This window comes from Chelonoidis abingdonii, chromosome 13 (genome assembly GCF_003597395.2).
Source record: "Chelonoidis abingdonii isolate Lonesome George chromosome 13, CheloAbing_2.0, whole genome shotgun sequence".
Lineage (NCBI taxonomy): Eukaryota > Metazoa > Chordata > Testudines > Testudinidae > Chelonoidis > Chelonoidis abingdonii.
The window spans coordinates 15,616,637-15,627,188 of NC_133781.1; positions in this window are offsets into that span (position 1 = coordinate 15,616,637).

Sequence of the window (10,552 nt, forward strand, 5' to 3'; positions counted from 1 at the left end):
CCTGTCTCATCCCCACAACTAGTTCCTACAGGGTTCATTGCTTCGTGTTCCCCTCTGGTTCCCTGATTTTTAGCTTTTGACCTCACTTCCATTCCTGTTTTCTCCTTCATTGTCCCACATACTTACTTGTGGCCTGGGCCTAGAGGTTCCTGGCCCTACCTGAGGGGGCGGGTCTTTAGTTTTGGGTAAGTCTAGTACTAATGAAGAGTACACTTTGTTCCTTCTCCCAGTTCCTCCTTCTCCTCACCTAGCCACTTCCAGTCTCCTTTCCCATAAAGTCCTGGTCTCACTGTGCTAGAATGCACCCCTGTATTCACACCTTACACAACACTGGAATATTCTTTGTACAAAATATGTCTTGTAAGGTATCATTTGAAAACTAATAACTTGCTGGTCAATAATATCATGGGGAAATGTATGTAGCAACATTGTATGTGAAGTTATGAACTAAGCTGACATTATGAACTAAGCTGAACTAAGCAGGGGGAGGGATAGCTCAGTGGCTTGAGCATCAGCCTGCTAAACCCAGGGTTGTGAGTTCAATCCTTGAGGGGGCCATTTAGGGTACTGGGATAAAAATCTGTCTGGGGCTCGGTCTTGCGTTGAGCAGGGGGTTGGACTAGATGACCTTCTGAGGTCCCTTCCAACCCTAATCTTCTATGATTCATGACTGAGGTGTGTTACCAGACAAGCCTGGGGAGTGGGTAAACCTGCTCCTGAAAGACAAAGGACAAGCTGATCCCTCTAGCCAAGGGTCATCAAAGCTGATGGGCAATCATGTATCAAATGACCATTCTTGGGTAAGGAAGGGGCTCAGAAACAAACAGATCTTAGCAAACAATAACATGGAACTGCTTTCACTGCCAAACTCCTTGTCTCCATCCCCACAACAGCAATGAACTTTATCTAGGGGTAACCCTCAGGAAAATGCAATTCAAAGGGTGACTGAACTATGAAAGTGAGGGGCAAAATCACCCCCCCCCAGAGTTATCACTCCTTATCCATCTCACTCTGTCATCTAAGAAAACAAAAGAAACAGCCTTTGGGAGCAGACTCTGACCTGAAACTTGAAATGCCTCAGGAGGCAGTTATTAACCTGCCCCCAGGAGAAACTTCTTCCTGACCTCCATTTAGATACTGGTATCCCTATACCCAGAAGCATGAGGGTTTGTATACGTTCCCAACCTGTTTTTTTGTTTTGTGTGTGTGTGTGTTTTCTTTAAATCCTTGATATCATGACTCTGGGTATTCTTAGCCATATAAATGTCCAGTCCTTTTTTAAAATCCTGTGGTGCTCTACACCTTAATTTTACCATGTGGCAAACAGTTTCACCCCAAATCAGCAAGTACTTCTGAAAAGTTGGGCCTTAATCTTTTACTTCCATTTTATTTAGTCCTTCTCAATAGTGGCCACAAGAGGCTCCTCACAGAGTACAAAAGAACCTGCAAATATGTAGCTTGACACTTAGTGGTGTGCCAGAAACTGGGCCTAATTGGTGGAAAAATAATGAGGGGATGGGCTATTCTGCCCACCATTCCCTGGATGGGTCCTTCATGAAAGAGACCTTGGGAGAAAAACAGACTATTGGAGCAGGCTTCACCATCCTGGCTGCCATCCTCGCAATCCCCTGGGAGTCCGGACCTTCTTTATCCTAATCCTGAGAGATGTCCTGACCAGCCAGGGCCAGAGCAACAAGGATAAAAATTGATGATTTTTTTGAAGAAAAAAATTATCAGATTTTTTATTCAAATTGTTTTTTTAAAATTTTGTTATTTAAATTATGTTTTTCTTTTTAAAAATAGGCCTGTTTAAAATGAAATTTGAATTTAATACAAAATATGTTATGGTCTATATTTATTACAATCTCTTAAAACATTTAAATAAAAAGTAAATATGCTGAATCCATGAGCCTCTATCAGAAACTTTGAGTTAAAGGCTGCTTTTCTATATAAAGAAAGATGTTTTCCCCCTGATTCTAACTTTTGAGGTCAAGCTTTATAAATATGGCACAACAGGTCAGCCTAAGTAATTTAGGAGACTCTCTCATCTTCAGGAGACTTAAGCAAGACTAGAAACTTAAGATCCAGTTACTTTCACTTGGGCACATTTGAAAATTTTCCCAGGATTTGCCTGAAATAATCTGTTTAGTTCACTGACTACAGTTAATCCCTCTGTTTAATAAAAAAATTAGCTGTAAACATGAAACATGTATCGGATACATCAACTTCCCCTATCAAAACATTTAGGGTTGTTTTGTTAAATAAAAATACATTTTATATGTGGTTTTGTGTTTAATTAAATTCCACTTACCATCCTAATGCAGTTTGACGCAAACCATGAGCAAAAAGTTAATTATCTAGTAAATAAGAAATGTTATTCACCATTCATATTTAGCATACTAAAATGTACAATTAATAAGAATCTGAAAATATTAAGCTATATAATTGCTAAAATAAATGTATATAGCTTATCATGTACCTTCCTGGATGGCAAAAAGATGCACGAAATCTAGTGTGATGGCTCTATTTAGTTATAAATCAACATACTGAATGGTTATATCAACCAATGAGGATGCACTTTTCTTTAGAAAATAACTGAAGTACAAATGGAAACATTGATGAAAATCAATTATTTAAATTGACGCTTTCCACATGGTGATTTATAGACTCATAGACTTTAAGGTCAGAAGGGACCATTATGATCATCTAGTCTGACCTCCTGCACAGAATCTCACCCACCTACTCCTGTAACAAACCCCTAACCTATGTCTGAGTTATTGAATTCCTCAAATCGTGGTTTGAAGACCTCAAGCTGCCGATTTAAAGCAACTCACCCAGGCCAGAGAGAGGGACCCAGATGACATCACCACCACTACCAGTGTCAGCTGAATCCCAAAGACCACATGGAATGAAACAGGACTGGAAACAACAACAGCAACCACTCTAGCCCATCACAACTAACGTCTTTTCTATTCCCCAATAGGACAGTTATCACCATCTTTGATCCCATGAGAGTCAAACAAAGTGGGGTTTCTTTCTAAAAACTCTCTCCAGCTAAAGAGAAAGGGAACAAGGGAAGTTGCTAAATTGAAAGCCGTATTTAATACTTTGCATTTCAAATGCTTTAACTGTTTTTCCTTCTTTTCTGTATTTTTAACAAAAAGTTAAAAGGAGTTTGAATGGTGTGTTTGCTACGTACTAAACAGGCTGAAGTCTCTGCACACCAAACCCCAGACCTTATTTAACACTGTCTAATGTTGGACAGTGACTGGGTTATGTTAACACCTTTACCCCATATATTACATATAAATTAATACAACAACACAGGGATAGACAGTTTCACAGCATTGAGATGGTTGTGTAGTACAGCTGTGTGTGCATGGGCGTTAAAAGCCTTTTTATTTTGTTTTTTGCCAAGTTAAGCTAAATCAGTTGAAAACCACACATTTCCTAGCCTTGGAGACTGAGCCAGAGAGGGAACAAGTGTGAGTGAAAGACATAGGCGACAAAGGCTTTGCGCAGCTTTTAGCGACATGGCCATCCGACTACAGCCGAGCTGCTAAAAGGTGCACAGTGGAGCTGCTGTTTGTCGGCAGGAGAAAGCTCTCCTGATGAAAAAAAGACTTCCACCCCCAACAAGAGGCAGCAGTGTTGTTGGTAGGAGACCACTCCTGCTGACAAAGCGCTGTTCACACTGGTGCTTTTTGTCAGTAAAACTTTTGTCATTTGGGGGTGTGTGTGTGTTTTTTTAACACCCTTGAAAAGTTTTGCTGACAAATTTCCAGTGTAGACAAAGCCTAACAGACCACAAGACTTCCATGACTTTTTCACTAGAAACATAATGTAAAGCTATTTGCATTTTGATGGTGTCTTTTGACATCGGCAGACAATGTCACTAATCAGGAAGAAGATGAAGAAAGCACAGCTGGTGTTGCTTCCAGAAAGACAATCAAGGCAGCTGGCCATGGACAAATGAGCAGTGGTCACCAGGGCAGGCGCTTCCATTTAGGCTACCTAGGCGGTCGCCTAGGGCACCAGGATTCGGGAGGGTGGCATTTTGCCGCCCTTGGCGGCAATTCGGCGGTGGGGGATCCTTCCGCGCTCTGGGTCTTCGGCGGCAATTCTGCAGCGGGTGATTCACTCGCTCCGGGACCCACCACCAAAGTGCCCCGAAGACCGGGAGCCCCCCCGGCGCAGAATTGCCGCCAACGACCGGGAGTGCAAAAGGACCCCTGCCTAGGGCACCAAAAATCCTGGCGCCGCTCCTGGTGGTCACCCCTAGTTTTGCAAGGACTCACAGTACATATGTCCTCCACAAAGTGAAACTCACACGGCCCAGTGGAACTAGGCTGTGGAAGGCAGCCTGCCACTCTGCCTAGATCAAAATCCCTGAGGTCACTCGTCTCAAAGATGTGCCGAGGTCCTGCATGGACAAACAGCAAAGCCAAAGAAATTGTACAACAAATGTAGCAAATAATGTAACCTACCCCGCCTGTTTCAGCCATTCTTCTCTCGCTCTCTCTCTCAGACACACACACAACCCTTCCATCTTTCTTACTGTGCAGTTGATAGGAATCTGTATGGATTCTACAGCAGCCTGGTGTTGACTGATTGTCTGAACCATGCCCTGGTGCCTTCATTTTTCATTAGCATAACACTGTCAAGGCTGCAGCAAGCTTTAAATGTTACATATCTCATTTGTACAGCTCACCTCCACTCACATGACTGATGGCAGGGAACGGTTCTGAAAACAAAGAGTTTTTTTGAAATAAGAGAGAACATCACCTCTCTGAGATTTACATGTTCAATCAAACATAAGCCTGAATTTTCTCTCTCTCTCTCTCTCTATTTTTTTTGCAGGGAGCAGATAATAGGTAGATTTATCCATCCATCTGCTTTGTTACATGCTTCTTGGCTTGGCAGCTTATTTGTTGCTATTAAACCACATTCATCTCCATTGACATTTAAAGGACCATTATATGATTACTGTCACAGTCTAACACATGGATTCTGAAACCAATCCACTCCGCCCCGATGATGGATTCACATGTTTATGTCGTTGTAACTTGTTTTTATTCTGCTGCACATGCTGTGCTCTAGCTAAATGCTTTTACTGTCAAAGGCAGTTTTCTAAAGGACCCACCCAGAAGAGCTAAGTTGTAACTTAGCAAATTGGAGCTGCCCTCACTTTCAACAGCTTTAGCAAAATAAAACAACAGCACTCTTTGAAAGCCTAACTACATTTTGGAACCACCTTGCCTCCCTCTTTCTGAGTCGCTGTCAAATCAGTGTTAAACATGATACACCAGGCTATTGCAATTCAGTAGCTGCATGCATACACACAACTGCTTAACCACCATGTGCAGAACACAGAATAGAACTCATGACCATAGCATTTGAGTGCAGGAGACTCAACTCTAGCTCTTCCAGGAGCACCAGTATGCAGCTCCTATCCTCCTTGTTGACCAGACAGAATGGGCAACATAATCACAAACATTTGAGGCAGTCTGATTGCAATGAACAGTTTGGCAGCATAGGGAGCACTGAGGGGTGCTTTATATGGATATATAAACAGGAAGTGAAACAATGAATTCACACTACTTTTGCTCTTTTGGGTAATGTTGATTGCCAGTTTCGATCCTGAACCACTGAGATCTGAGTATTACTGCTTTTATAGCATCTCTTGAGATCAGAACCCTACCCTGTAAGCAGGCATTCCCACCCTGCTCCTAGTACAGCATATACGATGAGTAGTGTCCAAACTTACACCTCTCCTCTCTTTTTTTATTGTTAACTTAAATAACAGGCATAAACTTTCTGCCAGAGCTTGGCTGTTTCTAGGATTACTCTCAATAATATCTCTTATTCCTAATTCCCTCTGCCTCAGAAAGAGAATCGAAATCTCTATAAACTGGCTTTTTGCTAACCCACTTAGCTTGGCTGCCAGGGTGAATCAGCAGGAGGATGACCCTGTGCAGGACCTAAGAACCCCAACACCAGCATGAGTCAACAGAGCAGCTCTGTGTCTGTACGTGGGGTCAAGAATCTGACACCAGGGTGTCTCAGCAGGTGTCCATATAATCTTCCAGGGAAGAAAATGATTAGACAAGATTGGCATCTCTGGAGGCTAACAGAATCACCTCTAAAATTCTGGCCTAGAGCCATCCCTACTTCATCCTGGAGGGGAAATAACCATTTTTTTAAAAAAGCTAATCATCTGTGGATGGCGGAGTAATAACTGGCCAGCTTATATGCTTATGTGGAAGGCTGCAGGGATTTTGATATTTGTTTTTATGAAAGGATTGCTGGATCAGCCCTGAGGATTGGCTATCAACTGCAGTATAGGAATATGACAGGAATCTAGGTTCAGAAATGACCTTGAGACACTACAATAATATTTAGCACTTCTCATCCAAGGATCTTAAAGTGCTTTGCAAAGAAGGGTAAGTATCACTATCCCTTTATACATCTGGAGAAACCAAGGCACAGAGTGATCACGTGACTTGCTAAGGTCATCCCAATGAATTAGTAGTACACCTCTACCCCGATAAAACACGACCTGATATAACACGAATTCGGATATACCGCGGTAAAGCAGCGCTCCGGGGGGGCGGGGCTGCATGCTCCAGCCGATCAAAGCCAGTTCAATATAATGCAATTTCACCTATAATGCGGTAAGATTTTTTGGCTCCCGAGGACAGCGTTATATCGGGGTAGAGGTGTATAAAGCATAGACCTCCTGGCTCTCAGGCCAATGCCCTGTGGAGAGAGGGAATTATTTGCAGTATTTTTTTATAAAAATCATATGCCCCCAAGATTACCTGTGTGCTATTCTGTCTGAATATGGAGAGTTAAATCAAAGGGGTTGTTAAAGGAATGGAGCAGGAAATGCAGAACAATGACCCAGATAAGTGTCCTTTAAGAAAGGAAAGGGAAGTTGTTTCCGGGAATCCTCCCTATTTAACTCCATCCAAGCTAAGAACAATTTAGTCTTCCCAAGGTTAAGCTTAAGATCAAAGAGGGTCCTTAACTGTAAAGATGCTTGCCTTAGAAAGGAGGGGGTAGCGGGGGGCTGATGTGCAGGCAAGAGACAGAGAGAACATGCTGCAAGACAGACAGTCTGCTTCTCCCAGACAGAGATCGGGGTTACCTGGGTTGAGGGGAATGTACAAATGCGTGCAAGGAAAGATTAAGGCATAGGAAGAGGTGAAAGTAAGCCAATACGGGCTGGTACTCGTACTGGCTCTGGTATGCCGGACTGAGCCGGCTTCTCCAGCAGTGATTTAAAGGGCCCAGGGCTCCAGCAGCTGCGGGGAGCCCCGGGCCCTTTAAAGCGCCACCTGAGCCCCCACGCCGCTATCCCAGAGCCAATTTAAAGGGCCTGGGGCTCCCCGCATTGGCAGGAGCACCAGGCCCTTTAAATCCCCACTCAAGCCTGGCTGCCAGAGCCCCAGGAGCTAGGCTTCAGCAGGGATTTAAAGGGCCCGGGGCTCCCCGCAGCAGCTGGGCCCAGGGCTCCCCACAGCGGCTGAGCTACCCCAGCAGCAGCAGGGCTCCGGTGGTGATTTAAAGGGCCCAGGGCTCCCCACACCTGGAACCCTGCCGCTGCTACCCCAGCCCTAGCCCGAGCCCTGCCACCCTGGGGTAGCAGCAGCAGGGCTCCCACAGTGATTAAAAGGGCCCAGAGTGCCACAGTGGCTGGAACCCCAGGCCCTTTAATTCGTCCCTGAGCCCCAGGGCTCCCAGCTACCTCTGCAGCTGGTAGCTCTGGGGTGATTTAAAGGCCCAGGGCCTTTAAATCTTGAAAGGCCACACCTCTTCCGGTTGAGGCAATGCCCGCGCACAACTCCGGCGTACCAGTAAGTCCTTTAAGTTACTTTCACCCTGGGCACAGGTTAAGGGAGACAGGCTTCACTTAGACTGTAAACTCTTTGGGCAGGGACTAGGGTGACCAGATGTCCTGATTTTATAGGGACAGTCCCGATTTTGGTTTTTTTTTCTCATATAGGCTCCTATTACCTTTCACCCCCATCCTGATTTTTCACACTTGCTGTCTGGTCATTCTAGCAGGAACTGTCTTTTTGTTCTGTGTTTGTGCAGTGCCCTGCACAATGGGATCCTGGTCCACGACTGGGACTCCAAACTTCGACGACAAAACAATGACTAATAATAAGTAGGCTAGGTCTCTGTTGTTTAACCCTTTGCTCTGCATGCTCTGTATCTTCGGGCGGAAGAATCAATAGTGCTTTGTTTTGAAGATGCTGTTTGTGTAACTGCAATTTTATACTGCCACAGGCTCCTAAAGGGAAACACTTGGGTGCCAAACCCTGTTGGGTCTGTCAGGCTAACATGGTTGGGACATGGAGATCCAGCCTAAGAATGGTTGGATGCATGGTTTCACCCAGAGTGAGGTGCAGGAAGCCGGCCGGTCAGCTGAGGGGTGCGCTGAAGAGGGCACAGTGGGTCTAAAGGCATGGCTTTCCCAGTAACCATGACACCAGTTCACTGGAACACACTGCTGCTTAACAGCAAGGCCAGCATTGATGGTAACTTCCTCAAAAGGGTGTTTATGGTTTCAAATCAATGTGAGTGCAAAGTTGTGTTACCCCATACCAACTCCTGGGTCTGTTCTCCATTACCCTGCACTTCATGTCATCATGTACCTCCATGCAATTCTGAATGGTAGCATTTTACATTCTCCATTTCCCTGCACCAGTGCAAGGTGAATCACACCCTGTGTGTGCAGGTGCTTTCCAATTTCAAAGGAGATGACCTGCCATCAAATCCCATTGATGTGTGTGCTTCTTCGTCAGAGCTAATAGCCACAAGCCGTCTGTATCTCAGTCTTGATTCGTGAGAGCAGTTTCCTTCCCGACTGGCAGGGCAACACATTAGGGGAAGTTTAGAGCAAGCTTGCTGTGTATGAGGTTTGGTTCTTACGGCGTTTGGAGCAATAGTCATGAAGGGCCAAATTCAACTCTGGCAAAATTGGGCACAACTTGCATTAGCTTTGGGAGTATGACACTCTTACCCTCTGGCTAAATTCAGTGCTAAGAATCCATTGATCAATTAGGGAAACATCAGCCGTGTTCAATGACAGCTAAACCTACTTGCACATTGGGGCCAAATATTTGAGCTATTGTGAAGAACATCATTCTCAATACTCTCCAGTGGCAACCCACTCAGCCAGTGAAACTCCAGCTGAGAAGCACTACATCATCAGGACACATTCTCATAGGCCAAATGTACTTTGAGGTAGGCTAGCAGCTTCTGAAAGCTATTTTTTCCCATCAGATTAACTCTTTCAGAAGGATGGGGAAGTGTGTGCAGGGTCCCAGTCCCCATGAATTTGGGTCTGGGAAGCTGCAGGTCAATGAGGATCTGCAGTTTTGGATGTAAAGGAGTAGGATTTCCCCAAAAGCACAAGTCTGTTAGCGAGAGAGTGGAAGGGAGAGCCAGAGAGGGCGGTGTGGGGGCAGACTAATCATTTCCATGTGTATGGGCACCACAGCTCTGGCTTGGACTGAGCTGAGACACAGTGGAGTCCACATAGCGATTAAGCACCAGACAAAGTTAAAATATGCTTGCAGCTGTGAGCTGAGGGAAGTGTGTCTGAAGGGCAAGGAGCACACAAGACTCTTCTGAGCATCACTCCAGCCGCATTCCCAATTCAGCTACCTTGCCCCTTCAAGCAGCCTCATGCTATTTGGAAGCTATTAGCTTGCCTTGTTACTGGAAACACGTCACCCGCTTGCTCTGGGGAGCACAGACTGTCACTTCAGAGAGCAGGCATCAAAGCCACCAGGTCCGTCTGGCCTGCATCCTGCATCAATCCTCTTTAGTCAAATCCTGCAATCCCATTGAAGTCCCTTTATTCAAAGCCACTCTGCTGTTGCCTCTTCTAAGCTGCTCACATCCCACTGAGACAGACTCATCCAGCTCGTCTTTAACGGGCAACTCTAGTTTTTACAGAGCCATTTCAGGAAAACAAAATGTGCGTGTGAAAGCATATTCCTAGAAGCCTAATACAGAAACAGGCAGAGAAAAACCCCCAGGCTGTCTCCTTGGTAGTTAACACTACACTCATCCTAGGCTAACATCAGACAGATCCACTCTATTTGGCTAGCAAGGGCAAAACTTTGCAATGCCTTTTGCTGTGAAGGAAGATCCTTTTGCAATTTGCGGGGGTGGGGTGTGGGATTCAGTGTATAATGCACAAGTCAGCCACCACTTGGAGACCTGTGATCAAATCACTTTTGAGAGCACACGTGAAACAAATTTTAACTGTTGCAACATGTCCCTAGTGGGCACTACAGCAGCCCAGGAGAGGAAGAGCACTGGAGGAGCAGGAGTGATGCTGGTCCGGAGGGAGGATGAGGCGAATCAGCACAGTTTTGTGGGGATGCAGGATTAGAAGAGCAAGAATAGCTGGAGGTCAGGTCTGAAGTGGATCAACCGAGCTATGTAGGGTCGCAAGGTTGGAATACGCCGGGGGTGCCGCAGCTCAGGACTGGGGCGAATTGGCAGAGTCACATGGAGAGGCCATGCTGTG